Source organism: Oncorhynchus mykiss, chromosome 15 (genome assembly GCF_057628025.1).
Source record: "Oncorhynchus mykiss isolate SJ-2025 chromosome 15, ASM5762802v1, whole genome shotgun sequence".
Taxonomy (NCBI): Eukaryota; Metazoa; Chordata; class Actinopteri; order Salmoniformes; family Salmonidae; genus Oncorhynchus; species Oncorhynchus mykiss.
Window position 1 is genome coordinate 30803340 of NC_143036.1, and position 27475 is coordinate 30830814.

Consider the following 27475-nt stretch of genomic DNA (forward strand, 5'->3'; position numbering starts at 1 on the left):
TTCTGATTATTTTTTTTTTTAATCTCCAATACTTTGTTCGGCAAAGTGCATCCAAACACAATTTACACTACATCTAACACTTTACCAGAATCTACCAGCTACACATTACACAGCAGTAACTCTCCTCTCCTGCAGAGTCCTGTTGCTAGCCTAATGTTTAATCTGGTAGTGTCGCAAATGGCACCCTATTCCCTTTATAGTGCACTACTTGGTCTGCCCTACCCTGGTCAAAAGTCATACAATATAAATGTAATATGGTGCCATTTGGGATGCAACCAGAGGTATGTTCTGATGGCAGCTGTGTCCCTACTTTACCATACTCTACCTCTCTGAACTCACTAAACTCTCCAGCTAGCTACCTAAAAGCTGTTTTAAGCCTCACAACCAACCCCATAGGATTACTGCTGTATCATTCATTCCAATTCAGACCCTCACACAGTGCTTGAAGTCGACTGAAATAGATGCTCATTTTGGTTGTCTGTACAAATGTTATTTTGGTGCCAGTGCTCGTCATATTTTTAAGCCATTATTCTATAAAAGGTGCCAGTACTCAAGCAGTATAATATTTGAGGTGAAGGTACTCTGTGTATACTGGCCCAATTCAAGCACTGCGTACAGTACGGCCTCGGAAGTTCCACACACCAATACTACCACACACAGAATGGAGAATTTTCTCTCTTCTCAATCTTCCGCAGCATAGCCAGAGTTGGTTTGAATGTGGCTGGCAGAGAGTAACCAAGTTCAGCACTTTATCTCCTAACAAACACGTTTCCTTCCTTCTTTGGAGTATAAACTCTTATAATCTCAGGGCCAACATCTGGTGTGCCACCAAATATCATTAAATGTTCTGAACCGTGTAGAAAAAAAAGTCATGGCTACTGGAGAGCTGCTGAGGCGACAGACACAAAGAGTACATAGCTGATTCAGCCCCAATCGTACTCTTTCCCCCAGTCTCTCTCCCATCCCTCTCTCCATCTCCATATCTGCTTCCCACTCCATGTCTGACTTCTTCTATCCTACATTATCCTCCCCCTCTCTCTTCTCTTCCTCCATCTCTCCCTCTCTGTCAGACACCCACACTCCAATGTGTTCCTGTCCATGCGTGTCATGACTGGGGTTACAGCAAGGTTGTTGCCGTCTAATGCAATGTTCTGTCAGAAAGGTCAAAGTTCAACGAAAAGAGCTTGTGTATTGGTCTGAATAATGATGACAGTCGGGGCCAGCCTTGACAGACCGGATCATGGCAAACATACCAACTACTGTGACACTTTCAGTATTTAGAAAGTTCTATATCTTGAAATCTTGATTGCGGACGTGCAAAACATTTTGGGACTGTATCAACAGTGGTTGTTATGCTATAAAGTATCGGTACTGCAACCCAACCTTCAGATAAGAATGTGCATCTTTTCTCTTGCTTGCAAAAAACGTGCCCTGGGAACGTTTTCATCATGAGGTTGGGTTGCAGTATAGTTATAAAGCAGATATGCATTAACTCACCCACTTTATTGTCTCCTCTTCCACACAATGTCTCGCCAGTCCTTAAATCCAAGCCTGTTGTCCTCCATGCAAGCGGGCAGGTCTTTAATAAAAACAGAACAGGAGAGAGAGAGAAAAACAATGTTGAGAGAAGATAAAAAATAGAAGAACAAATAAATAACAGTTTTGTTTTAAGGCAATTACACTGCTCAAGGAATACGAAAACAAGAGACTTAACTCTCAAACCAGAAATGCTTGGTTGGAGAGACATTCAATACTGTAACGTATTCAGCTAAGATGAGTTTCGCTAAAAAATCAAACCTGCGCTGTCTCAGTTCTCATCCCAAACGCGGTCCTTTGGGAAGCCGTGAGATATAGCATGAAAGAGAGAACATGCACGGAATCCGCCCAACCTCCCCAAAAGGAGAAGATAAGAGCAAGCATTTAACTTTAAGCCTATTTGTGCTCCTTGAAATATATAAGGCTGAGGGGTCCTGCAGTCTCTTTGAGGAACTGCTCTCAGTCCCAAATGTCATCAAATCCACAAAAAAATCAAATTTCATGTCACATGTGCCGAATACAACAGGTGACCTTGCAGTGACATGCTTACTTACAAGCCCTTAACCAACAATGCAGTTTTAAGAAAACACCATAAAAACCTAACAGATAAGAATGACAAATGATTAAGGAGCAGCAGTAAATAACAATAGCAGGGCTATATACAGGGGGTACCGGTACAGAGTCACTGTGCGGGGGCACCCGTATCGAGGTAAGAGGTAATATGAACATGTAGATAGAGTTATTAAGGTGACTATGCATAGATAATAACAGAGAGTAGCAGAAGTGTTCCAAAGGGGGAGGGGCAATGCAAATAGTCTGGGTAGCCATTTGATTAGCTGTTCAGGAGTCTTATAGCTCGGAGGAAGAAGCTATTTAGGAGCCTCTTGGACCTAGACTTGGCGCTCCGGTACCGCTTGCCGTGCGGTAGCAGAGAGAACAGTCTATGACTAGGGTGGCTGGAGTCTTTGACCATTTTTAGGGCCTTCCTCTGACACTGAGCAGTTGCCAGTTGGTGTGCTTGGACAATGTTAGTTTGTGGTTGATGTGGACGCCAAGGACCTTGAAGCTCTCAACCTGCTCCACTACAGCCCCGTCGATGAGAATGGGGGCGTGCTCGGTCCTCCTTTTCCTGTAGTCCACAATTATCTCCTTTGCCTTGATCACGTTGAGGGATAGGTTGATGTCCTTGCACCACACGGTCAGATATCTGACCTCCTCCCTTCCACTGTTGTGTCATCAGCAAACTTAATGACGGTGTTGGAGTCGTGCCTGGCCGAGCAGTTGAGCAAGCTCCCCTGAGGGGCCCCCGTGTTGAGGATCAGACAACGCTGAGCTGTTGTCAATATAGCATTCTCACATAGCATAGCATTCTCACATAGCTGTTCCTTTTGTCCAGGTGTGAAAGGGCAGTATGGAGTGCAATAGAGATTGCATCATCTGTGGATCTGTTGAGGCGGTATGCAAATTGGAGTGGGTCTAGGGTTTCTGGGATAATGGTGTTGATGTGAGCCATGACCAGCCTTTCAAAGCATTTCATGGCTATTGACGTGGGTGCTATAGGTCGGTAGTCATTTAGGCAGGTTACCTTAGTGTTCTTGGGCACAGGGACTATGGTAGTCTCCTCTCCCCTTCCATATTTAGTGCACTACGTTTAACCAGGGCTCTGATCAAAAGTAGTTCCCTATAAAGGGAATAGGGTGCCATTTGAGATGCAGACTCAAGAGATGCAGACTCATTTTCTACAGTCTGTGACTTCTTTAGTTTTGAGCAGTAAGCAGACTGCCATTACCTAACTGCCATTCAATAGAAGACATGGAAATAAAATACTGTACAACATTCCTCATCAGTAGGAAAGCAAAGGGTGTGAGGTACGGCCTAAAAAGTGGGAAATCATCCTTTAATTAAATGTTAGATACAAGGAGAGGAAATGTGGGGGGAGAAGGGGATTGTGACAGGGGTATGGGGAAGGTCTGGCTGTGACAATGCTGGCTATTAGTAGTGCTCCTTGAGTGTGCCTCTCCTCTGCTCTCCTCTGCCCTGCCCTCCTCTGCACTCCTCTCCCTGATGTCTGATGCACCATGTCTGGGAGAAGACAATGTGGAAATGACAGACCCACACAATACCCTGAATCACCAGGGAAATAACATCCATGCACTCGAACACTCACCCCCTGATTAAAGTCCACCCGTCACCTGCCGGAACAGTGATGTGTGCATGCATTCGTGTCCGAGTGTACGTTTCAGTTTCATCCAAACCCAGAACAAATGTGGCATGCTGATTAAACTGCCAGTGACTCTTTAAACTGTAATGATTTTTTTTTCTATGATCCTGTGGCCCCCCTAGACTCATTTCCCTTCCCACTATGGCCCTCTTCATTACATCACTCGTACCTGGCTAAGCACTGAGGTGGCACTGTGTACATCCCAAATGGCACCCTCTTCCCTATATAGTGCACTACCTTTGACGCACATTATAGGGGATCGGGTGCTTTTTGGGATGCAGAACTTCCATCCAAAGAGGTGTTAGAAAGGGATGGGCTTCAAATCTGCAACCCTCATCCCCCCTACGCATACATTCACAACCTCCTGGAGCCAAATTAATACTTGTCAGTGAGTGTATGGATTTCACATTAGAGTGTGTGAATTAATTACGTGTGCCCTTCAGAGGTCTGCTACACCAGTTTGGGGGCTGACAGCTCCAGACCAAAACTCAAAGCCCTGCATTTACATTACAAATATACTCTTTCTCTACTGTACATGATGGCTCAGTGCTGCACTCATTAGTAAGGCTCAATAGATGTTGAGCTTCATGTCATAGTTTCCGTCGTTTCAACGGTTTGAGTAAAGTTTGGTTGATTAAACACCGTTTTGGTAATTTTATCAGTGACTTACTGTATTAATCAACAGTATGATACTGTATGAACTGAATTCAGTATAGTACTGAATACAGACCCCACCCCTTCCCCTCCCCCAACACATGATGGACTGACTGGACTGACAGATTTTTCACATTAATTTTTGATTGTTTTTGTTTGGATGACCATATGGTTTGTCTAATTTGAATTGATGACTTATTGTTTTAACTGTTTATTATTTCGACTTTTGAATTAATTATGGATTCAATTGTAACTTTTTTGAACAAAACAAATAAATTGACCTTTAAATGGTTGAGTGGCTAGCCTTCTGATCTGTTTTGCCCTGTAGTTAGTGATGAGGAAACGAAGCTTCCTGAAGCATTGAGCAGTTCCAGCCAATTGTGTCAAAAATAGGTTCATTACTCGAGGCTTTGATCAACACTAGTGGCACCTTCATGACCTGGCCACTGGAAATTGGTATAGAATCAGCTTGATCCCCTCTGTCGAGGATGCTTGGATCTTATTTTTTAAATTTTCAGTGGTATTATTAACAAACATGACCACATAAAGACTGGTTCAGCCACTGGTTCGACTGTGATCTGGTAGAGTTACTCCACCATTCGAAAGGCTATGCACACAATTCCACAATTACGTTCAGGCAAATGAGGCTATCCGGAAGGCCAGTTAGTTCCTTTAAGGAGCAGTTCTCTTTCTGTGGGTCTAACCCCAAGACGTTCTGGACAACGGTGAAAGACCTGGAGAATAAACCCTCCTCCTCACAGCTGCCCATGTCCATTAATGTTGATGATGTGGTTATTACTGACAAGGAGCGCATGGCTGAGCTCTTTAATCATCACTTCATTAAGTCAGGATTCCTATTTGACTAAGCCATACCGCCTTGCCCGTCTAACACTTCCTTATCTCCCAGCCATCCTAATGCGACTAGCCCTGATACCCTGACTACACCGCTCGGGTGGGGTACGTAATTTAAGGATTATATGTTATTCAATTATTGCACCCACACTGCTCACGCGCGCCAACGAGCGTCTGCGTTGACAAGGGCTGAAATAGAAGTCATTCTTATTTCTGACACAGATCGCGCTGCAAGTCCTGCCTCTCCCATCTCCACATTGGTTTATAGAAGCAGGTACCCACGTGCCATCTCCTCATTGGTTATATCCACGTGGGTGATTGAAAGACAAACTGTTTTGCCGGTTGTCGTGGTAATACTATGAAAGTGTAGATGCCAATCACCATATAAGTTCAAAGATGAAAAAGCCTGGGAGGAGAGATGACTAGAAACGATTTGGTTGACTGTTTTATGTGTGGATTAATTGTTCGGAGTAGAGGACCTTGTGCATTTCAGATAAAATAACAACTCAATGTTTATATCGAAGGACAAATTACCTAGCAACAGCAAGTTAGCTAAATAGGACAAATTAGCTAGCAAGTGCAAGCTAACTAGCTAAATTGCCATACATGTTTAATGCTTTTCGACCTGTACCCAAATTACTGTCATTGGGTCAGAGTTTGTTTTGATATTTTAACCTGTGTGTCTTGATCGAGTTTGGTGTGGGGGACAAAATCAATTTATGCATGATAGCGCACGCGCGCAGACGGTTTGGGTTTTGTGTGATGCTCCTCCCTCTTTTCCCCCTGCCCCGCTACACAGTTTCTCCCTGCAGATGGTCACTGAGTCTGAGGTGCTAAAGGAGCTCCTTAAACTTGACCCCAAAAATCCATCTGGGTCAGATGGTTTAAATTCTTTCTTCTTTAAGGTTGCTGCCCCTAATCATCACAGAGCTTATCACTGGCCTTTTTAACCTGTTTCCCCTCTCTGGGGAGGTTCCTATTGCTTAGAAGGCAGCCACAGTGTGCCCTTAAATTTAAAGGGGAGATCAAGCTGATCCTAACTGTTATAGCCAAATGTATATCTTGCCCTGTTTATCAAAAGTGTTGGGAAAACATAGTCAATAATCAACTGACTGGCTTTCTTGATGTCTATAGTATTCTCTCTGGTATGTAATCTGATTTCAGCCCAGGTTATGGATGTGTCCCTACAACCTTAAAGGTCCTAAATGTCATCATTGCCCTTGATTCTAAGCAATGTTGTGCTGCTATTTTTATTGACTTGGCCAAAGCTTTTGATACGGTAGACCATTCTATTCTTGTGGCTCGGATAAGGAGTATTGGTGTCTCCAAGGAGCGTTTGGCCTGGTTTGCTAACTACCCCTCTCAAAAAGTGCAGTGTATGAAGTACGAACATCTGCTTTCTCAGCCACTGCCTGTCACCAAGCGAGTACCCCAAGGCTCGATCCTAGGCCCCACGCTCTTTTCAATTTACATCAACAACATAGCATAGGTAGTAGCAAACTCTCTCACCCATTTATATGCAGATGATACAGTCTTCTACTCAGCTGGCCCCTCCCCGGATTTTGTGTTAAACACTCTACAACAAAGCTTTCTTAGTGTCCATCAAGCTTTCTCTACCCACATCGAAATGGTACAGTACAATTCTTTATATGATTAAAGCACTGATTTGGCGTTGTTGACTCTTCTCATCTGCAGTTAAAATAGACGTACGGGACTGGTGCACTGGATTCTTAATGTCATCCTATTTTAATCACCAAAGATTTATACAAATCTGGAATTATTTTAATCACCAGATATTTGGATATATTTAGAATGAGATTTTTGTTTTGGCATTTTCTCCATGTAGAGTTATGCAGTATTCGTCTCTGTTTGACAGTGTAATATTTGTTCATCATAGTACTAATTTTGTCCCATCACCCTGTGAGTTTTGCTAATAAGTTTATGGTTGACATCAGTTTCACTGACCCTTGGTGTAAGGACAGACAGTGAGTTTCCAAAGTAGTGCAATGTCAGTCTAATCTGCATCCCAAATTACAGCCTATACCATATTTAGTGCACCATAGCCCTGGTCAAAAGTAGTGGACTAAATAGGGAATAGGGTGCCATTTGGGACTCTAAAATGAACTCTAAAATGAACTTACTGGGTCTTACTGAGTCATCATAGAAGAGGGTCTGTCTGTGGAGAAGCTTGTTGGGACGGCCAGAGGCTAAATCTAAATCCCCCTTTTCTGTCAATAATTCTCTGCTTTTTCACAGCCTTGCTAATCCTCTTTCTGACTCGCCTCTTTTCATCACCACAACAGCTGCCTCAAACAATCAGGCAAAAGCAGTCATGCCATGTGTGTGTGTGTGTGTGTGTGTGTGTGTGTGTGTGTGCGTGTCATACTATCTTCATATCGCAATATTTTGATCTATACTGAACAAAAATGAAAATGTTAACATGTAAAGTGTTGGTTCCATGTTTCATGAGCTGAAATAAGATCCCAAATAACATTTCCCATATGCACAAAAAGCTTATTTCTCTTAAATGTGTTTACATCCTTGTTAATGAGCATTTATCCTTTGCCAAGATAATCCATCTACCTGACAGGTGTAGCATATCAAGAAGCTGATTAAACAGCATGATCAATACACAGGTGCACTTGTGCTGGGCCACTCTAAAATGTACATTTCTTTCACACAACACAATGCCACAGATGTCTCAAGTTTTGAAGGAGCGTGCAATTGGCATGCTGACTACATGAATGTCCACCACTGCTGTTGCCAGATAATTGATTGTTAATTTCTCTACTATAAGCCGCCTCCAACATCATTTTAGAGAATTTGGCAGTACATCCAACCAGCCTCACAACCACATACCACTTGAAACCGCACCAGCCCAGGATCTCCACATCCTTTACCTGCGGGATCGTCTGAGATCAGCCACCCGGACATCTGATGAAACTGAGGAGTATTTATGTCCGTATTAAAGGCTTTTGGGGGGAAAACTAATTCTGATTGGCTGGACCTGGCTCCCAAGTGGGTGGTCCTATGCCCTCCCAGGCCCAACCATGGCTGCAACCCTGCCCAGTCATGTGAAATCCATAGATTAGGGCCTAATTTATTTATTTCAATTAACTGATTTCCTTATATGAACTGTAACTTAGTAAAATCATTCAAATTGTTGCATGTTGCATTTATATTTTTGTTCAGTATAGATGTGGGTCATGACGCAGCAGACCGAGAGGGAGACAGTAGTGAAACACAGAGGGACATTGAGAAGTAAATAGAATGATAAGTGTGCTCAGCGCCCCCTTAATTCATAGCAAATTGACTTACAGTACTCCAGCATAGACCATAACATTAACGCCATCGAAAGTCAAGATATCCCATAGTATGGGAACATAATAAAATGCACTGTAAACAAATCCTGAAGTTTGAATAATGGAGCTGAGCCCATAGCTGTACAGTGTGGAGATTATGCATGGAGCTAGCCAGCCAGAAAATCAGGGAGGCAGGCTTAGGCCTGGTTGTGCTGACTCAGTGTTGGTGTAGTATAGCTGGGGCTTGGGGGGTTAATGCAGCTGGGGGCAAAGGTCTGATCCAGGTCCCATCGGTAGCCATCGGGACTTCAAAGAGTCCAAATGGCCATCTCCACTCGGCTCAGATTCACTGGGCAGCCCAGAAGTCCCAGCTCACAGGTCAAACTTATGTCATCTTTTATGAATCGCGCTTGCATTGATTGTGCCTGAATAGATTCATGAATACAGCCCTAATTCCGTATCACACCGAAACATATGGTTATTTTTTCAAAGGCAGTGATTTCCCGACTTTTATGTAAAAGCGTTTTTTTCTCTCTCTCCTTCGCTCCCCTATCATTCTCTCCTCTCTCTTTTCTCGCCTTCAATCTCTCACTCTCATTTGGCATAGAGGGCCACACTCATTTTCCCTTCAGATAGATTTCATTTGTTTTGCATAGTGATGAATTATTCAAAGTCCTGCCCATGTGAGCACTGCAATCAACTTACAGGAAGGAGCAGTACACGGAGAGTGACTTCCGAAACTTAAGTGTCAAAAGATTTTTGTCTGCCACCTACAATTTATTTCGGATTAGATACCATAGTGCAACACAGTGTAATTGGCTAGGCCTATATAATGCCTCAATAGAACTACACTACAAAAGGTGAATGGTGTGCATTTACTATGTTACATATTCACTTGCAAATGTGCTATTGGTTTTTTCCATTCATGTATTTCCCAGTTTGTTTATTAATTTATGAATACACATGTTCATCCTTTTAATGATTCCCTCTCACTAGTCTCTATTTCCGTCCTTGTCTTGAAGTGTTGTGCGTGTTAGGCACCCCAGCAGAGCGTGAAATTCAGATCCTCCCCTACAGTGGGGCGCTGACGCTGAGTGACAGAAGAGAGACAGAACACTGGAGAGCAATCTCATCTGTCTGAGTCTCTGTCACTCTCAACTCAAAACACTGTGTTTACATCTTCACATAAAGTATAGCTACTGCTACTACTGCTATATAGTGTAGTAGGCTATGAATAGGGTAGCAAAGGGTCGGAAACTTTCCAGAAAATGTCCGTACATTTTCCATGGGAAGTTAAGCCCAGGGATTTGGGGAATTTTGCTTAAATTCTTTAAAAATGTTTTGCTTATAACAGTGAACCTTTTTTGTGGGATACACATAAGACAATTCTAAGTCTTGTGGCATATTTTGGTTAAACTATCCCCAATTCAATGGAACTGCAACCCTCTGCATTCACAATGCATTCTTCCATCACATGTGCAGTGCACTCTTCCATCACATGTACAGCCGATTCTCAAGATCTGGGACAGTATTGAGATGCTATTGAGCCCACACTACTACACTGTCTGAGCCAAGGACTACATTCTTTCTAAGTTTTGATTACAATACTGGGTGGGGTGAATACATTTTATATGACATACATGAGCACTTGAGCCTGCTAAATGAGGAGTGTTAATTCACCCGTTTCCATACAGGTATCATTTTAAAACATTTATCTTACAAAGGAGTTGTTTAATCTAACTGCTTAACTATTTATCTGTACATGGAATTGTATTTGTTTTTTTTTTTACCATTTTTTACCCTAATCTTTACAGAAAAATGCCACGGGCACTATCAGCTAATGTAGAAGGAAAAGCAGTTGCAAAAACTGTGCAAAATTATATGTGAAGAATGCAAAAATCAACCTCTGACAAAAGTCCCTCTACTTCTATTCGAGGTGAAAATTATGAATCAGACACCTTATCGATAGCAACAGCTCATGGTCCTCCTGGAATCAGAAGTTCTTTTGACTCAATGGAGGAACGTAGTCATAGAAATGCTGATGAATGTCCTTCCTGCTCGAGCTGTGTATGCAACTGGTTCACCTCTGATGCTCACAGGCAATGTGTATTGGAAGACATTTCTGAACGTTCTTCGCCCAGCATACACCCCTCCAACCAGACATGCTTTATCTACTCATTTTCTGGATGCAGAGTTCAACAGAGTTCAAGTGAAGGTCAAGCAAATCATAGAGAAAGCAGACTGTATTGCAATCATCTCTGATGGGTGGTCGAATGTTCGTGGGCAAGGAATAATTAACTACATCATCTCCACCCCTCAACCAGAAATCTACAAGAGCACAGACACAAGGGATAAGAGACACACCAGTCTCTACATTGCAGATGAGCTGAAGGCAGTTATCAATGACCTTGGACCACAGAAGGTACAGTGCATTGCGAAAGTATTCGGCCTCCTTGAACTTTGCGACCTTTTGCCACATTTCAGGCTTCAAACATAAAGATATAAAACTGTATTTTTTTGTGAAGAATCAACAACAAGTGGGACACAATCATGATATTTCAAACTTTTTTAACAAATCAAAAACAGAAAAATTGGGCGCGCAAAATTATTCAGCCCCTTTACTTTCAGTGCAGCAAACTCTCTCCAGAAGTTCAGTGAGGATCTCTGAATGAGCCAATGTTGACCTAAATGACTAATGATGATAAATACAATCCACCTATGTGTAATCAAGTCTCCGTATAAATGCACCTGCACTGTGATAGTCTCAGAGGTCCGTCAAAAGCGCAGAGAGCATCATGAAGAACAAGGAACACACCAGGCAGGTCCGAGATACTGTTGTGAAGAAGTTTAAAGCCGGATTTGGATACAAAAAGATTTCCCAAGCTTTAAACATCCCAAGGAGCACTGTGCAAGCGATAATATTGAGTGGGTTTTAATAGTCACAGTGGGTACTACATCCTATATACTTCCTTATAAACTCAGTCACCGTATCTCTGTATGTGTCTAGATTATTTTCGCAAGCTACCCAGATCATATCCCAGTCCACGTGATCAAAACAATCCTGAAGCTTGGATTCCGATTGGTCAGACCAGCGTTGAATAGTACGAAGTACTGGGCACTTCCTGTTTGTTTCTGCCTATAGGATGGGAGGAGCAAGATGGAGTCATGGTCAGATTTGCCAAAAGGAGGGTGGGGGTGGGCCTTGTAAGCATTCCGGAAGTTTGAATAGCAATGGTTGAGAGTCTTAGTAGCACGAGTAGGACAGTCGATATGTTGATAGAACTTCATCAGCCTAGTCCTCAGATTTGCTTTGTTAAAATCCCCAGCTACAATAAATGCAGCCTCAGGATATGTGGTTTTCAGTTTGCATAAAGTCCAGTGAAGTTATTTGAGGGCCGTCAAGGTTTCGGCTTGAGGTGGGATGTAAACGCCCGTGGCGATGATGGAGGGAAGTTCTCTTGGGAGATAATATGTTCACCATGTAATTGTGCGGTATTCTAGGTTGGGTGAACAAAAGTAATTGAGTTTCTGTATGTTCCTAGAATTACACCATAAGTCGTTAATCATGAAACACACCCCTCCGCCCTTCTGCTTCCCGGAGAGATATTTATTCCCGTCTGGGCGATGTAGAAAAGTTTTGCGTGAAGTAAACATGCAGGAAAAGGGAACGCAGATCGGGCATCCTTCTGAAGATTCGTAAGCGAGCGAGAAAACTCCCACTGCCATCTGTTCTTCTTGCTAACGTGCAATCATTGGATAATAAAATTGATGACCTACGATTAACATTATCCTACCAACGGGACATTAAAAACTGTAACATCTTATGTATTACAGAGACATGGCTGAATGAAGATATGGGCAATAATGAGCTAGCGTGATTTTCCTTGCACCGGTAGAACAGAGACTCTACCTCTGGTAAGACGAGGGGTGGGGGTGTGTGTTTAGTTGTTAATAACAGCTGGTTCAATCCCCCACGTGGGTATAACCCATGAGACCTGCTTCTATAAACCAATGAGGAGATGACTTTCAGCGCGATCTGCGTCAGAAATAGGAACGACTTCTATCTTAGCCCTTCGCGTCGTAGACGCTCGTTGGCGCGTGCGAGCAGTGTGGGTGCAATATTTTAATAACATGGATTTCTACATTTATTTTGCGATGCTCGCACAGGCGACGTGTCCGGTCTGGTCAGCATGTAAGACCGCTCTCAACCAACTCTATAAGGCCATAAGAAAAGACAAATGCTCACCCAGAAGCGGCGCTCTTAGTGGCCGGGGACTTTAATGCAGGCAAACTTAAATCAGTTTTACCACATTTTTACCAGTATGTCACATGTGCAACCAGAGAAAAAAAATCCTAGACCACTTTTACTCCACACACAAAGATGAATACAAAGCTCTCCCCCGCCCTCTATTTGGCAAATCTGACCATAATTATATCCTCCTGATTCCTGCTTACAAGCTAAAACTAGAGCAGGAATACAGAAGTGGTCAGATGACGAGGATGCTACACTACAGGACTGTTTTGCTAGCACAGATTGGAATATGTTCCAGGATTCATCCAATGGCATTGAGGAGTACACCACCTCAGTCATCGGCTTTATCAATAAGTGCATCGACAACGTCGTACCCACAGTGATTGTACGTACATATCCCAACCAGAAGCTATGGATTACAGGCAACATCTGCATCGAGCTAAAGGCTAGAGCTGCCGCTTTCAAGGAGCGTGAGACTAATCCGGATGCAAACAAGCAACGCGCCAATACAGGATTAAGATTGAATCCTACTACACCGGCTCTGATACTCGTCGGATGTGGCAGGGCTTGAAACTATTACGGACTACAAAGGGAAAACCAGACACGTGCTTCCCAGTGATGTGAGCCTACCGGACGAGCTAAATTCCTTTTATGCTCGCTTCGAGGCAAGAAACACTGAAGCATGAGAGCACCAGCTGTGCTGGATGTCTGTGTGATAACACCATCGGTAACCAATGTGAACAAAATCTTTAAACAGGTCAACATTCACAAAGCCGCTGGGCCAGACGGCTTACCAGGACGTGTACTCAAAGCATGCGCGGACCAACTGGCAAGTGTCTTCACTGACATTTTCAAGCGCTCCCTGACTGAGTCTGTAATACCTGTTTCAAACAGACCACCACAGTCCCTGTGCTCAAGGAAGCGATTTTAACCTGCCTAAATGATTACCGCCCCGTGGCACTCACGTCGGTAGCCATGAAGTGTTTTGAAAGGCTGGTCATGACTCACATCAACAGCATCCTCCCGGACTCCCTAGACCCACTCCAATTCACATACCACCCCAACAGATCCACAGATGATGCATTCTCAATCGCACTCCACACTGCCCTTTCTCACCTGGACAAAAGGAACACCTATGTGAGAGTGAGTGTTCAACACCATAGTGCCCATGAAGTTCATCACTAAGCTAAGGCCTCTGGGACTAAACACCTCCCTCTGCAACTGGATCCTGGACTTCCTGACGGGCCGCCCCCAGGTGGTAAGAGTAGGTAACAACATGTCTGCCACGCTGATCCTTAACACAGGGGCCCCTCAGGGGTGTGTACTTAGTCCACTCCTGTACTCCCTGTTCACACACGACTGTGTGGCCAAACATGACTCCAACACCATCATTAAGTTTGCTGAAGCCACAACAGTGCTGATCACCGGCAATGATCACCTGACCGGCAATGAGACTGCCTATAAGGAGGTCAGAGGTCAGAGAGGAGGTCAGAGAACTGCCAGTATGGTGCCAGGATAACAACTTCTCCCTCAATGTCAGCAAGACTGAGACTAAGGCCCCCATTAACATTGACGGGGCTGTAGTGGAGCGGGTCGAGAGTTTGAAGTTCCTTGGTGTCCACATCACCAACAAACTATCATGGTCCAAACTTACCAAGACAGTTGTGAAGAAAGCACGACAAAACCTTTTCCCCATCAGGAGACTGAAAAGATTTGGCATGGGTCCCCAGATCCTCAAAAGGTTCTACAGCTGCACCATCGAGAGCATCCTGACCGGTTGCATTACCACCTGGTATGGAAATTGCTCGGCATCTGACCGTAAGACACTACAGAGGGTAGTGCGTACGGCCCAGTACATCACTGGGGCCAAGGTTCCTGCCATCCAGGACCTATATAATAGGAGGTGTCAGAGGAAAGCTCATAAAATTGTCAGACTCCAGTCACCCAAGCTATAGACTGTTTTCTCTGCTACCGCATGGCAAGCGGTAATGGAGCGCCAAGTCTAGGACCAAGAGGCTCCTCAACAGCTTCTACCCCCAAGCCATAAGACTGCTGAACAATTAATACAATCACCACTGGACAATTTACATTGACCTCCCCCCTCCCTTTTGTACACTGTTGCTACTCGCTGTTTATTATCTATGCATAGTCACTTTACCCCCACCTACATGTACAAATTACCTCAATTAACCTGTACCCCCGCACACTGACTCGGTACCGGTGCCCCCTGTATATAACCTCATTATTGTTATTCTTATTGTGTTACTTTTTATTTTAGTCTACTTGGTAAATACTTTCTTAACTCTTCTTGAACTGCACTGTTGGTTAAGGGCTTGTAAGTAAGCATTTCACAGTAAAATCTACACTTGTTGAATTCGGCGCATGTTACAAATAAAGTTTGATTGGATGTACTGAGAATCCTGCTGGCTTTACCGACTCCGACAGAGTATCCCAAGAGAGCCATGTTTCCGTGAAACAAAGTATGTTCCAGGCCCCTAAGCTCATCAACTTTGTTATCCAGAGACTGAACATTAGCAAGTAATATACTTGGAAGCGGTGGGTGGTGTGCGTGCCTCCTAAGTTGAACCAGCAGGCTGTCTCGAGTGCCTCTCCTCCGCCGGCGATGTTTTGGGTCGGCTTCCGGAATAAGTCAAATTTCTCTGGGGTGAGTGAACAAAGGATCTGCTCCAGGGAAGTCGTATTCCTGGTCGTAATGCTGGTAGTTCTGATGATTCCAATAGTTCTTCCCGGCTGTATGTAATGAAACAACATTTCCTGAGCTAATAATGTAAAAAATTGTAGATAAAAATCTAAATACTGCAAAGTTTCCTAAGAGCTAGTCGAGATGCTGCCCTCTCCGTCGGCGCCATCTTTCTGTGCAACTTCCTGCACACGTTTACTGTGAACACTGAAGCTGTACCCGCTTAAAGTTAGTTTTAAACAGTAGGCTACTGTGGTTATTTGATCATAATGTAGGCCTACCAGAGTGGCCTACCATAAAAAACAATGGAGAAAAACACATCCCATAACATTTTAACATGGAAATAGCTGTTCTATAATTCAGCCTACAGTTGCAGCCAAATGTGTGGTGTTCAATGCCTACAGTACATTCCATGAGACTTTTGGAGAAAAAAATTACATGCCGGGCTTCACATTAACCTTTTTATCTAGGTTCCCATACCATTATTACAGAGAATCAGACAAATTACGCTACGCTCTGCCTATTGGCTACTTAGCTTATTCAAGACCATCTCAAAATACAACAATTCCCCTTTTAGACATAAACATCTCTTTACCTGACTCGCTTTTCAAAGATGTCTAGAAATGCACACATTTTGTGCTTTTGTTGGAAGCCACCACTCCCCTATTGTTGACAAGAAATGAACTATAACTGGGCTAATAACTCACTAACTAGCAAAAAACTCTTAACAACACGTGGCAACATGCAGCTTTCACTTTGATCTCAAAACAAGCACATCTACTTGGAACCGCTCATACTGTACCCGAAACACAGTCCAGTTCAAAATAAATGGTACAGATCCATATATGGCCATTTGCATATTGGCCTGAAGCTCTGATTGGTTATGGCGGGGTGTATAGAGTATGGGCCTGAGTGATGCCTGTCAGTGCAATATAGTCCTACTCCAATGGGCTCTGCCTACAAGAAAATATCTTGCTCAGTTAGTTTTGCATACTTAAATCTTCCATAGTTAATTTTGTTTCACTATATTACATTGGAATTGGTTCGATCCCGGGCTGTGTTGCAGCCAGCCGTAAACGGGAGACCCATGAGTTGGCGCACAATTGACCCAGTGTCGTCGGGGTTAGGGGAGGGTTTGGCCGGCTATGATGTCCTTGTCCCATCGCGCTTTAGCAACTCCTTGTGGCGGCCGGGCGCATGCATGCTGGCTTCGGACGCCAGCTATACTGCGTTCCCACCGACACATTGGTGTGGCTGGCTTCTGGGTTAAACTGGCATTGTGTCAAGAAGCAATGCGGCAGTGTGGCTTGGCTGGGTTGTGTTTCGGAGGAAGCACGGTTCTCGAGCTTCGCCTCTCCCGAGTCCGTGCAAGAGTTGCAGCAACACAAAAAAATTGCATTATCTACCAAATGGATATCACAAAATTGGGGACAAAAAGGGGTAAAAAGTACAACATAAAATAAACTTTTTTTTTTTTTTAAATGGCTAATGCATTGATTCGATTACTGTTTCCACAGTAGAGCAAAATGTTGATAGTGTTAACTAAAGGGGAAAACTGTAGAAAGTTGAGTGAAGTTCAATCTCGTGCTTATCTGCTGGGGATCATATTTCTTCTGTGCGGAAGTCCGAGGGGAGCTGCACACCCGCGCGCAGCTTAGAGGGAACATTGGTCTCCAATCCATTTCCATCTGTTTGAGAATCCTAGAGAAGCTTACTCAAAAGGAAGAATGTAGGTTTGAGGATTTTCTTTCAATCGGTTGCATCCCAACTGGCATCCTATTCCATATATAATGCACTACATTTTGAACAGAGCCTTATGGTACACTATATAGAGAATAGGATGCCATTTGAAGCGCACACATACTTAATATCTTTTATCCCAGATTGATTGGTCAGTCTTTTCAAGTGTTGCCATAGATCTGGCCAATCCTAACGCGCTGCTTCAAAGTAATAATCAATCTGATCGAGCAGGAGAGCTGGGAAACAGGTGAGGGTGTCTATGATGGTGCCTGTACTGCACCTAAATGTTATATATTTTCTCTCTCCTCTGGTCTGCTGTAGTGTGTGATGATGTCCTATACATAAAGAGGTCACGTCATGGTCGTGCATTTCATCACAGGCCTTTGTGTGGGTGGAGAATCACACTGCTCATTAGCAATCTGGGGAGGGAGAGGGAGAGACTAAACTCCATCTCTCTACGTCAATTTGAAGCTGTACAATCTTTTTTAAATGTAAGATTCTCCAGAGTAACAGGTCTTATGAAATATATTGTATAACTCTCATTCCCCCTTGACAGGCATCATTTATTGATATATTCCTCACTGGAAATGTGTGTGCAGCAATATGTAATAATTGAGAGGTTTAGTGCATAATGTAATTAAGGATTTCCCCTTACACGGATACACTACTGTCTGTTTACAAGACATACACACAGGAACACAAGTACAGGCACATAGGGCACACGCACATGCAAATATATCACTCCGCATCCATTTCGTCCCTTGATTGCTGTGATTCATTCCACTGCACATTCTCCAGTGTTAAAGTGGTAAAGCGGCCTTCACTGGTTCTAACAGCAGACCTATAAGCTTGCAGCCAGATCTGTTGGAAAAAATGGTGTGTTGACCAAATACAATGTTACTTCTTTGTAAAAAAAAATTAACAACAGACTTTCAGCATTCTTATAGAGAAGGGCACTCAACATGTACTGCACTGACACAAATGACCGATGATTGGTTGAAAATAATTTATAAGAAGATTGTGGGAGCTGTACTGTTAGATTTCAGTGCAGCCTTTGATATTACTGACCATAACTTATCTGTTATGGCTTTTCAACCTCAGATTGCCATATCGGGGATTCAGAACTATCTAATAGAACTCAAGGAGTTTTCTTTAAAGGATGCTTCTCTAATGTCAAACATGTAACGTGTGGTGTAACACAGGGCAGCTCTCTAGGCCCTCTACTCTTTTCTCTTCTTACCAATGAACTGCCACTGGCATTAAACAAAGCATGATTCTTATATAATCCTTATATGCATTAGCAACCAAAGCTAATGAAGTCACTGAAACCCTTAACAACTAGATGGAGTCTGTTTTGTAATGGGTGGCCAGTAATAAACTGGTCCTGAACATCTCTTAAACTAAGAGCATTGTGTTTGGTTCAAATCATTCCCTAAGTTCTAGACAGCTAAATCTGTTAATGAATGGTATGGCTGTTAACTTCTTATGGCTGTGGGCAGTATTGAGTAGCTTGGATGAATAAGGTACCCAGAGGTTCCCAGAGTAAACTGCCTGCTACTCAGTCCCAGAAGCTAAGATATGCATTTTATTAATATATTCGGATAGAAAACACACTGAAGTTTCTAAAACTGTTTGAATGATGTCTGTGAGTATAACATAACTCATTTGGCAGGCAAAAGCCTGAGAAAAAAATCCAACCTGGAAGTGGGAAATCTGATGTTTGTAGTTTTTCCCAACTCATTCCCTATTGAAGATACAGTGGGATATTGGTCATATTCCTAAGGCTTCCACTAAATGTCAACAGTCTTTAGAACCTTGTTTGATGCTTCTACTGTGAAGGAGGGGGGAATGAGAGAGGAATGAGTCAGAGGTCTGGCAGAGAGCCACGAGCTGGTGACACTCATTCACGTGAGAGCGAGCTCTGTTCCATTGCATTTCTACAGACAAAGGAATTCTCAGGTTGGAACATTATTTAAGATTTATGTTACAAACATCCTACAGATTGATTCTATACATTGTTTGACATGTTTCGACGGACTGTAACGGAACTTTTTGACATTTCGTCTGCTCGTCTGCTAGCGCGTCATGAATTTTGATTATTGGGCTGATCGCGCTAACAAAAAGGAGGTATTTGGACATAAATTATTAACTTTATTGAACAAATCAAACATTTATTGTGGAACTGGGATTCCTGGTAGTGCATTCTGAAGAAGATCATCAAAGGTATGTGAATATTTCTAATGCTATTTCTGATATCTGTTTGGCTTGTTTTGGTCTCAGCGCTGTACTCAGATTATTGCATACTTTTTCGGTAAGCTTTTTTTTAAATCTGACACAGCGGTTGCATTAAGTAGAAGTTTATCTAAAGTTCCATGTATAACACTTGTATTGTCATCAACATTTATGATGAGTATTTCTGTAAATTGATGTGGCTCTCTGCAAAATCACCGGATGTTTTGGAGATTTTTTAAAATAAATATAATCTTTATCGAATGAAACATACATGTATTGTGTAACATGAAGTCCTATGAGTGTCATCTGATGAAGATCATCAAAGGGTAGTTATTCATTTATCACTATTTCTGCTTTTTGTGACTCCTCTCTTTGGCTGGAGAAAAATTGCAGTTTTTTTTCTGTGAATAGGCACTCGCCTAACATAATCGTTTGTGGTGCTTTCGCCGTAAAGTCTATTTGAAATCGGACACTGTGGTGGGATTAACACGAAGTGTATCTTTAAAATGGTGTAAAATACTTGTATGTTTGAGGAATTTTAATTATGAGATTTCTGTTGTTTGAATTTGGCGCCCTGCACTTCCACTGGTTGTTGTCATATCGATCCCGTTAGCGGGATCTCAGCCATAAGAAGTTTAAACAAGTTGAGGTGACTAAATTACTTGGTGCTACTATAGATTGTGAAACATATAGATTCAATGGTTGTAAAGATGGGTAGAGGTATGTCCGTAATAAAGAGATGGTCTGCTTTTTTGAACCCACACTCCAAAAAGCAAGTCTTGCAGGCTCTAGTTTTGTCTTATCTTGATTATTCCCCAGTCGTGTGGTCGAGTGCTGCAAGGAAAGACCTAGATAAGCTGCAGCTGGCCCAGAACAGAGTGGCACGTCTTGCTCTTCACTGTAATCAGAGGGCTGATATACAGTTGAAGTCGGAAGTTTACATAAACTTAGGTGGGAGTCATTAAAATTAGTTGTTCAACCACTCCACAAATGTCTTGTTAACAAACTATAGTTTTGGCAAGTCGATTAGGACATCTACTTTGTGCATGTTTTTCATCTACTTTGTGCATGCAATTTTTTCAACAATTGTTTACAGACAGATTATTTAACTTATATCTGTATCACTGTATCACAATTCCAGTGGGTCAGAAGTTTACATATACTAAGTTGACTGTGCCATTAAACAGCTTGGATATATTTTTTTAGAAGCTTCTGATAGTTTAATTGACATAATTTGAGTCAATTGGAGGTGTACCTGTGGATGTATTTCAAGGCCTACCTTCAAACTCAGTGCCGCTTTGCTTGACATCATGGGAAAATCCAAAGAAATCAGCCAAGACCTCAGAAAACAAATTGCAGGCCTCCACAAGTCTGGTTCATCCTTGAAAACAATTTCCAAACGCCTGAAGGTACCATGTTCATCTGTACAGATGCATGCAAGTATAAACACCATGGGACCTCGCAGCCGTCATACCGCTCAGGAAGGAGACGAGTTCTGTTTCCTAGAGATGAACGTACTTCCATGCAAAAAGTGGAAATCAATCACAGAACCCCAGCAAAAGACCTGGTGAAGATGCTGGGGGAAACAGGTACAAAAGTATCTATATCCACAGTAAAACGAGTCCTATATCGACATAACCTGAAAGGCTGCTCAGTAAGGAACAAGCCACTGCTCCAAAACCGCCACAAGAAAGCCAAACTACAGTTTGCAACTGCACATGGGGACAAAGATCGTACTTTTTGGAGAAATGTCCTCTGGTCTGATGAAACAAAAATATAACTGTTTGGTCATAATGACCATCGTTATGCTTGGAGGAAAAAAGGGGAGGCTTGCAAGCCGAAGAACACCATCCCAACCGTGAAGCACGGGGTGTCAGCATCATGTTGTGGGGGTGCTTGCTGCAGGAGGGACTGGTGCACTTCATAAAATAGATGGCATCATGAGGAAGGAAAATTACGTGGATATATTGAAGCAACATCTCAAGACATCAGTCAGGAAGTTAAAGCTTGGTCGCAAATGGGTCTTCCAAATGGACAATGACCCCAAGCGTTTGCTTTTGCCACAACTTCCAAAGTTGTGGCAAAATGGCTTAAGGACAACAAAGTCAAGGTATTGGAGTGGCCATCACAAAGCCCTGACCTCAATCCTATAGAATATTTGTGGGCAGAACTGAAAAAGCATGTGCGAGCAAGGAGGCCTACAAACCTGACTCAGTTACACCAGCTCTGTCAGGAGGAATGATCCAAAATACACCCAACTTATTTTGGGAAGCTTGTGGAAGGCTACCCGAAACATTTGTCCCAAGTTAAACAATTTAAAGGCAATGCTACCAAATACTAATTGAGTGAATGTAAACTTCTGACCCACTGGGAATGTAATGAAGGAAATAAAAGCTGAAATAAATCACTCTCTACTGTTATTCTGACATTTCACATTCTTAAAATAAAGTGGTGATCCTAACTGACCTAGGACATGGAATTTTTACTCTGATTAATTGTCAGGAAATGTGTAAAACTGAGTTTAAATGTATTTGGCTAAGGTGTATGTAAACTTCCGACTTCAACTGTATGTGGTAGTAGTTCCCTAACAATTATTATAGAACTGACAGCATTTTTGCACCATCAAATCTTATTAAAATCTGTTAATATATTGACACTTTCTTTTTTTGATATTGCTACTTTGCAAATATGCAAGTAGCCATTTCACTAACGTTTACACCTTCTGTAGAGACCTATCCACTTAGCAAGATGTGGCTGGGGGCTATAGCATTTCTTTCAATTAAGTGTGTCTGGGTAAGCGGCATCTAATATTTATCAAATATTTTTATCTGGACACTTTGTTTTGATATTGCTACTATGCAAATAACCATTACACTGTAATGTGTACACCCTCTGTATCTCGTGCATGTGACAAATAAACTTTGATTTTATTTGATATATTGTGTGTTTACCAGAGACAGTAATGTGAACGACAACATGACCTGCACCAAGGTCAGATTAACATATTCTAATAACGATTGAAATATTTTCATTAAAAAAAACTTTATTTCGATGAATTTATTCATACTATTTCATCCTTCCACAAGATATAGTCCTGACACAAATGGTCGTTCGGTTGCCAGAGACGCGACACAGTCATTAAGTCTTTTTGTTCTGTATCTATGGACGTGAACCAGTCATTCGTTCACATGTTCCATTGCCATACTGGCTGGCAACATTCTTATCTCTTGCTTGCCAGCTAGCCAACTACGACTAACTTACAGTCACTTCAAACAGTGCAGCCAGAATAACAGCCAAGTAGCTGCATTTGCATTTGATTAAGCTGTTTTATAGTGACATTTATTTTTAAATAAATCCATAATAACGTGTTAATGATGTGCAATTCCGCCTGGCATAGAAAGTGTGTTCTCTCGTCAGGACACTGTTGTTCAGAGGAGCTAGCCAACAACACAGCTAACACAATCACTTCAAACGGAAGCTGGAATCTAGCTGCAGTTTTGTTTTCTATTGAAAATCTGTCTACCCGTCAGTCTCCTCCCAACATGAAGATTACTACGGGACAGCTGGAAATAAAAGTTCAATATTGAAACTATGTTGCAAATGTCGGAGAGACAGACGGTAAGGTTTAAACAATTCTCCTCTGATGAAAACCAAATGCTAGCCTAAAATAAATTGAAGTTAATGTCTAGATGCTTTTTATAGTGGAGATCAAGTTTATAAATTGCCTGGCTGGGCTGATGAGGCAGTCGATTGCGCAGTGAGATGGAACAGAGTAAATAGGCATTTAAAGGTCACAGCATTAGCAGGTGGTAACTTGAGGAATGGACACTGGCTGGAATAAGGTTTTAGCCAGTCAGCATTCAGGAATAGACCCAACCATTTTATAATTCCCTATAACGCACAGTATAATTGCACAGTATAATTAAATGGCTATGAAGTTCATTCTTACATGTTACTATTTTTGAGCTGCTTTTGAAAGCAAAAGTTGAATTGATAACATTGGCATTGTTGAACCCGATTTTCATAATAGCAAGTTAGAATGATGGTTTGGTTAGCTAAACAAAAGTATGTTTGTTTGGTTACCAATGCAATTACTGTAGCTAGTTAGTAAACTAGCTAGCTACTTCAGTGGTTGTTATATTTCTACTGGCAAATGAATACATTTCTGCCGGCAAATATGTTAATTTCTAGCCATGGTATAAAAGGGATAATCAACTCAGAGCTCCATGTGTTCTCTGGAAAATAATGCAGATCAGAGTGGCAGTGGGTCGTAAACCTTTTAATGGTTGAATATTTTATTTACCCATTCCCATTGGATCTGTTTTGCCCTATAACCACAAAGTTTTGATGCCTTTGAATAGATCTCTAGAAATGAAAGTGATAATAACACCTAGTATTCATAAAACAATTGGTCATTTTACAGGAAATGCTTTAAAGTGTAGTTTAAGTTAAAGATCCTGAATAGTCATTCTGAAAAGTACTTTTTCTCTCACGGCTAACTACAAGGAATTTTGAAAAGACAGGTTGAGTGGGCGGGGCGCTTATATCCATGAGCTCACCTTGACTGACAGCTCCTTGAAAAGCCTATGTTCAGCAACTTGTTGCAACTTAGATGAAGTGAGAAATTTGGTGATACACAAAGCAACTCAAACAACATTGAAATTGCATCAATAATATACTTCCCATTTGGCATGTCTCTTGTGATGCGGCTCACAGCAGCACTGACGGATGTGTTGACTTGATGTTTGGAACGACCCTTGTGGGGGCTAAATCAGAATTAGTTAGGTAACATAGTTAAATAATATGCTTATGTGAGATACTTGTCATTAGAATGTCAACTACAGAAAACATTTGAGAACAATTGGAGATGGTGGGTGTTGAAATCCTCTCATACTTCTTGAGGTGAAATGATTCGGTTGTGGTTATACACCAAATCCCAGTAATATGTACTTGGAACAGAGACACTAGATCACTCCATCTGATTGAGAGGATAACTAAATCACAGAGGGACTATGGAGAACAACATATTAAGCCATTAAGTCATTGTGTACTGTTTACAAAATATATTATAAGCTCTTTCACAGAGGTACATAGGGGATGCGATTAGGATGGTGTACAGTATCGCATGATGCTATTGCTCTTCCAGGAAGGAGATAAACATGGAGTGGGCGCTAATCACATCTCGGGATATACAGTGCCTTCAGAAAGTATTCACACCCCTTCACTTTTTCCACATTTTGTGTCACAGCCTGAATTTAAAATGTATTAAATTTCGATTTTCTGTCACTGGCCTACACACAAAACCCCATAATGTCAAAGTGTCAAAGTATATACTTCTTTTATGTTCACAAATGAATTAAAAATGAAAATCTGAAATGTCTTGAGTCAATAAGTATTCAAACCCTTTGTTATGTCAAGCCTAGATAAGTTCAGGAGTAAACATTTGCATTACAATTCACATAATAAGTTGCATGGACTCACTCTGTGTGCAATAAGTGTTAATATGATTTTTGAATGACTACCTCATCTCTGTACCCCACACATACAATTATATGTAAGGTCCCTCAGTCGAGCAGTGAATTTCAAACAGATTCAACCACAAAGACATGGGAGGTTTTTCCAATGCTACACAAAGAAGGGCACCTATTGGTTGATGGGTAAAGACTTAAAAAGCAGACACTGAATATCCCTTTGGGCATAGTGAAGTTATTAATTACACTTTGGATGGTTTATCAATACACCCAGTCACTACAAAGATAGACGTGCTTCCTAACTAAGTTGCCGGAGGGGAAGGAAACCGCTCAGGAATTTCACCATGAGGACAATGGTGACCTTAAAACAGTTACAGAGTTTAATAGCTGTGATAGGAGAAAACTGAGGATGGATCAACAACATTGTACTTACTCCAAAATACCAACCTAATTGACAGATTTAAAATAATTAAGCCTGTACAGAATAAAATTATTCCAAAACATGCTTCATGTTTGCATCAAGGCACTACAGTAAAACTGCAAAAAAATGTGGCAAAGCAATTAACTTTTTGTCCTTAATACAAAGTGTTATGTTTGGGGCACATCCTATACAACACATTACTGAGTACCACTGTCCATATTTTCAAGCATAGTGGTGGCTGCATCATGTTGTGGGTATGCTTGTAATCGTCAAGGACTTCCAGCAGAACACATGGCCAAATCTGACACACACATCTTCAGGAATGTTCCTGAGTGGCAGAGTTACAGTTGACTTGAAGATCTATGGCAAAACCTGAAAATGGTTGTCTAGCTATGATCAACCCAACAACCCATTTGACAGAGCTTGAAGAATTTAGAAAAATTAATGGGCAAATGTTGAACAATCCAGTTGTGGAAAGGGGTTTGTGTGTAGATGGGTGAGAAAACAAATCTATTTCATCCATTTTGAATTCAGGCTGTAACACAACAAAATGTGGAATAAGTCAAAGGGTATGAATGCTTTCTAAAGGCACTATAAGAGCTGCTTCTTGCACTCACACAATGGATGCTTTACATTTATGTGTGTGTACTGTATATACACTACATATACAAAAGTATGTGGACACCCCTTCAAATGAGTGGATTCGGCTATTTCGGCCACACCAGTTACTGACAGGTGTATAAAATCGAGTACACAGCCATGCAATCTCCACAGACAAACATTGGCAGTAGAATGGACTTACTGAAGAGCTCAGTGACTTTCAATGTGGCACCATTGTAGGATGCCACCTTTCCAAAAAGTCGGTTTGTCAAATTTCAGCCTTGCTAGAGCTGCCCCGGTCAACTGTAAGTGCTGTTATTGTGAAGTGGAGAAGTCTAGGAGCAACAATGGCTCAGCTGCGAAGTTGTAGGCCACACAAACTCACATAACAGGATCGCCAAGTGCTGAAGCTCGTAACAATCATCTGTCCTTGGTTGCAACACTCAACACCGAGTTCCAACTGCCTCTGGAAGCAACGTCAACACAATAAATGTTCATTGGTAACTTCATGAAATGTGTTTCCATGGCCGAGCAACCGCACACAAGCCTAAGATCACCATGCTCAATGCTAAGCGTCGGTTAGAGCGATATATCACGCTTCACGATCTGGCAGTCCGACGGATGAATCTGGGTTTGGCTGATGCCAGGAGAACGCTACCTGCCCAAATGCATAGTGCCAACTGTAAAGTTTGGTGGAGGAGGAATATGGTCTGGAGCTGTTTTTCATGGTTCGAGGTAGGCCCCTTAATTCCAGTAAAGGGAAATCATGATGCTACAAATCAAATCAAATCAAATGCATTTATAAAGCCCTTCTTACATCAGCTGTGTACAAAGTGAGGCCATACATAAATGGTTTGTCAGGATCGGTGTGGAAGAACTGGCCTGCAGAAAGCTCTGAGCTCAATCCCATCGACCACCTTGGGGATGGATTGGAAAGCCGACTGCAAGCCAGGCCTAATTGCCCAACATTAGTGCCCAACCTCACTAATGCTTTTATGGCTGAATGGAAGCAAGTCCCGGCAGCAATGTTCCAACATCTAGTGGAAAGCCTTCCGAGAAGAGTGGAGCCTGTTAATGCCCATGATTTTGGAATGAGATGTTTGATGAGCAGGTGTCCACATACTTTTGGTCATGTAGAGTATATTGTGTGTGTATGTATGTTTGCAGATTTTTATAAATTCGGTCTTATTAACCAATGCTTCTGTATTTCTTGAAGGTTGAATGTAGTTAGGGTATAAGTGGGGAATCAGCAGGGATTATTCTCACTCGATCTTTGCTTAACAGATCCACTACACATTTTACTGTGTGCAGCAACAGAGCTACAGGATACACTCATCTCTGTTGCGTTTTTGAACAACTGTTACTGCCATTTCCTGCAATCTAGAGCAGGTGTGTTGCCTTGCAGTCATTCTGATTCCCATGTAAAATAACATTTTGAATGACTCAAATGTCACCCATGATATTTGTTTGGTATGGAAATGCTCATCATTTTT

The 27475-nt window shown here is 42.0% G+C and overlaps 1 protein-coding gene across 2 annotated transcripts in view; it reads right to left on the minus strand.

Annotated features, from left to right (window-relative positions):
* Nucleotides 1-27475, minus strand: part of dlgap1b (DLG associated protein 1b) — a 274671-nt gene that overhangs the window by 184184 nt on the left and 63012 nt on the right. For both annotated transcript variants that reach the window (XM_021563015.3, XM_021563016.3), the window contains exon 2: nt 1498-1579. The gene's annotated coding sequence lies outside the window, so the exon portion shown is untranslated. The remainder of the gene's footprint in view (nt 1-1497; nt 1580-27475) is intronic.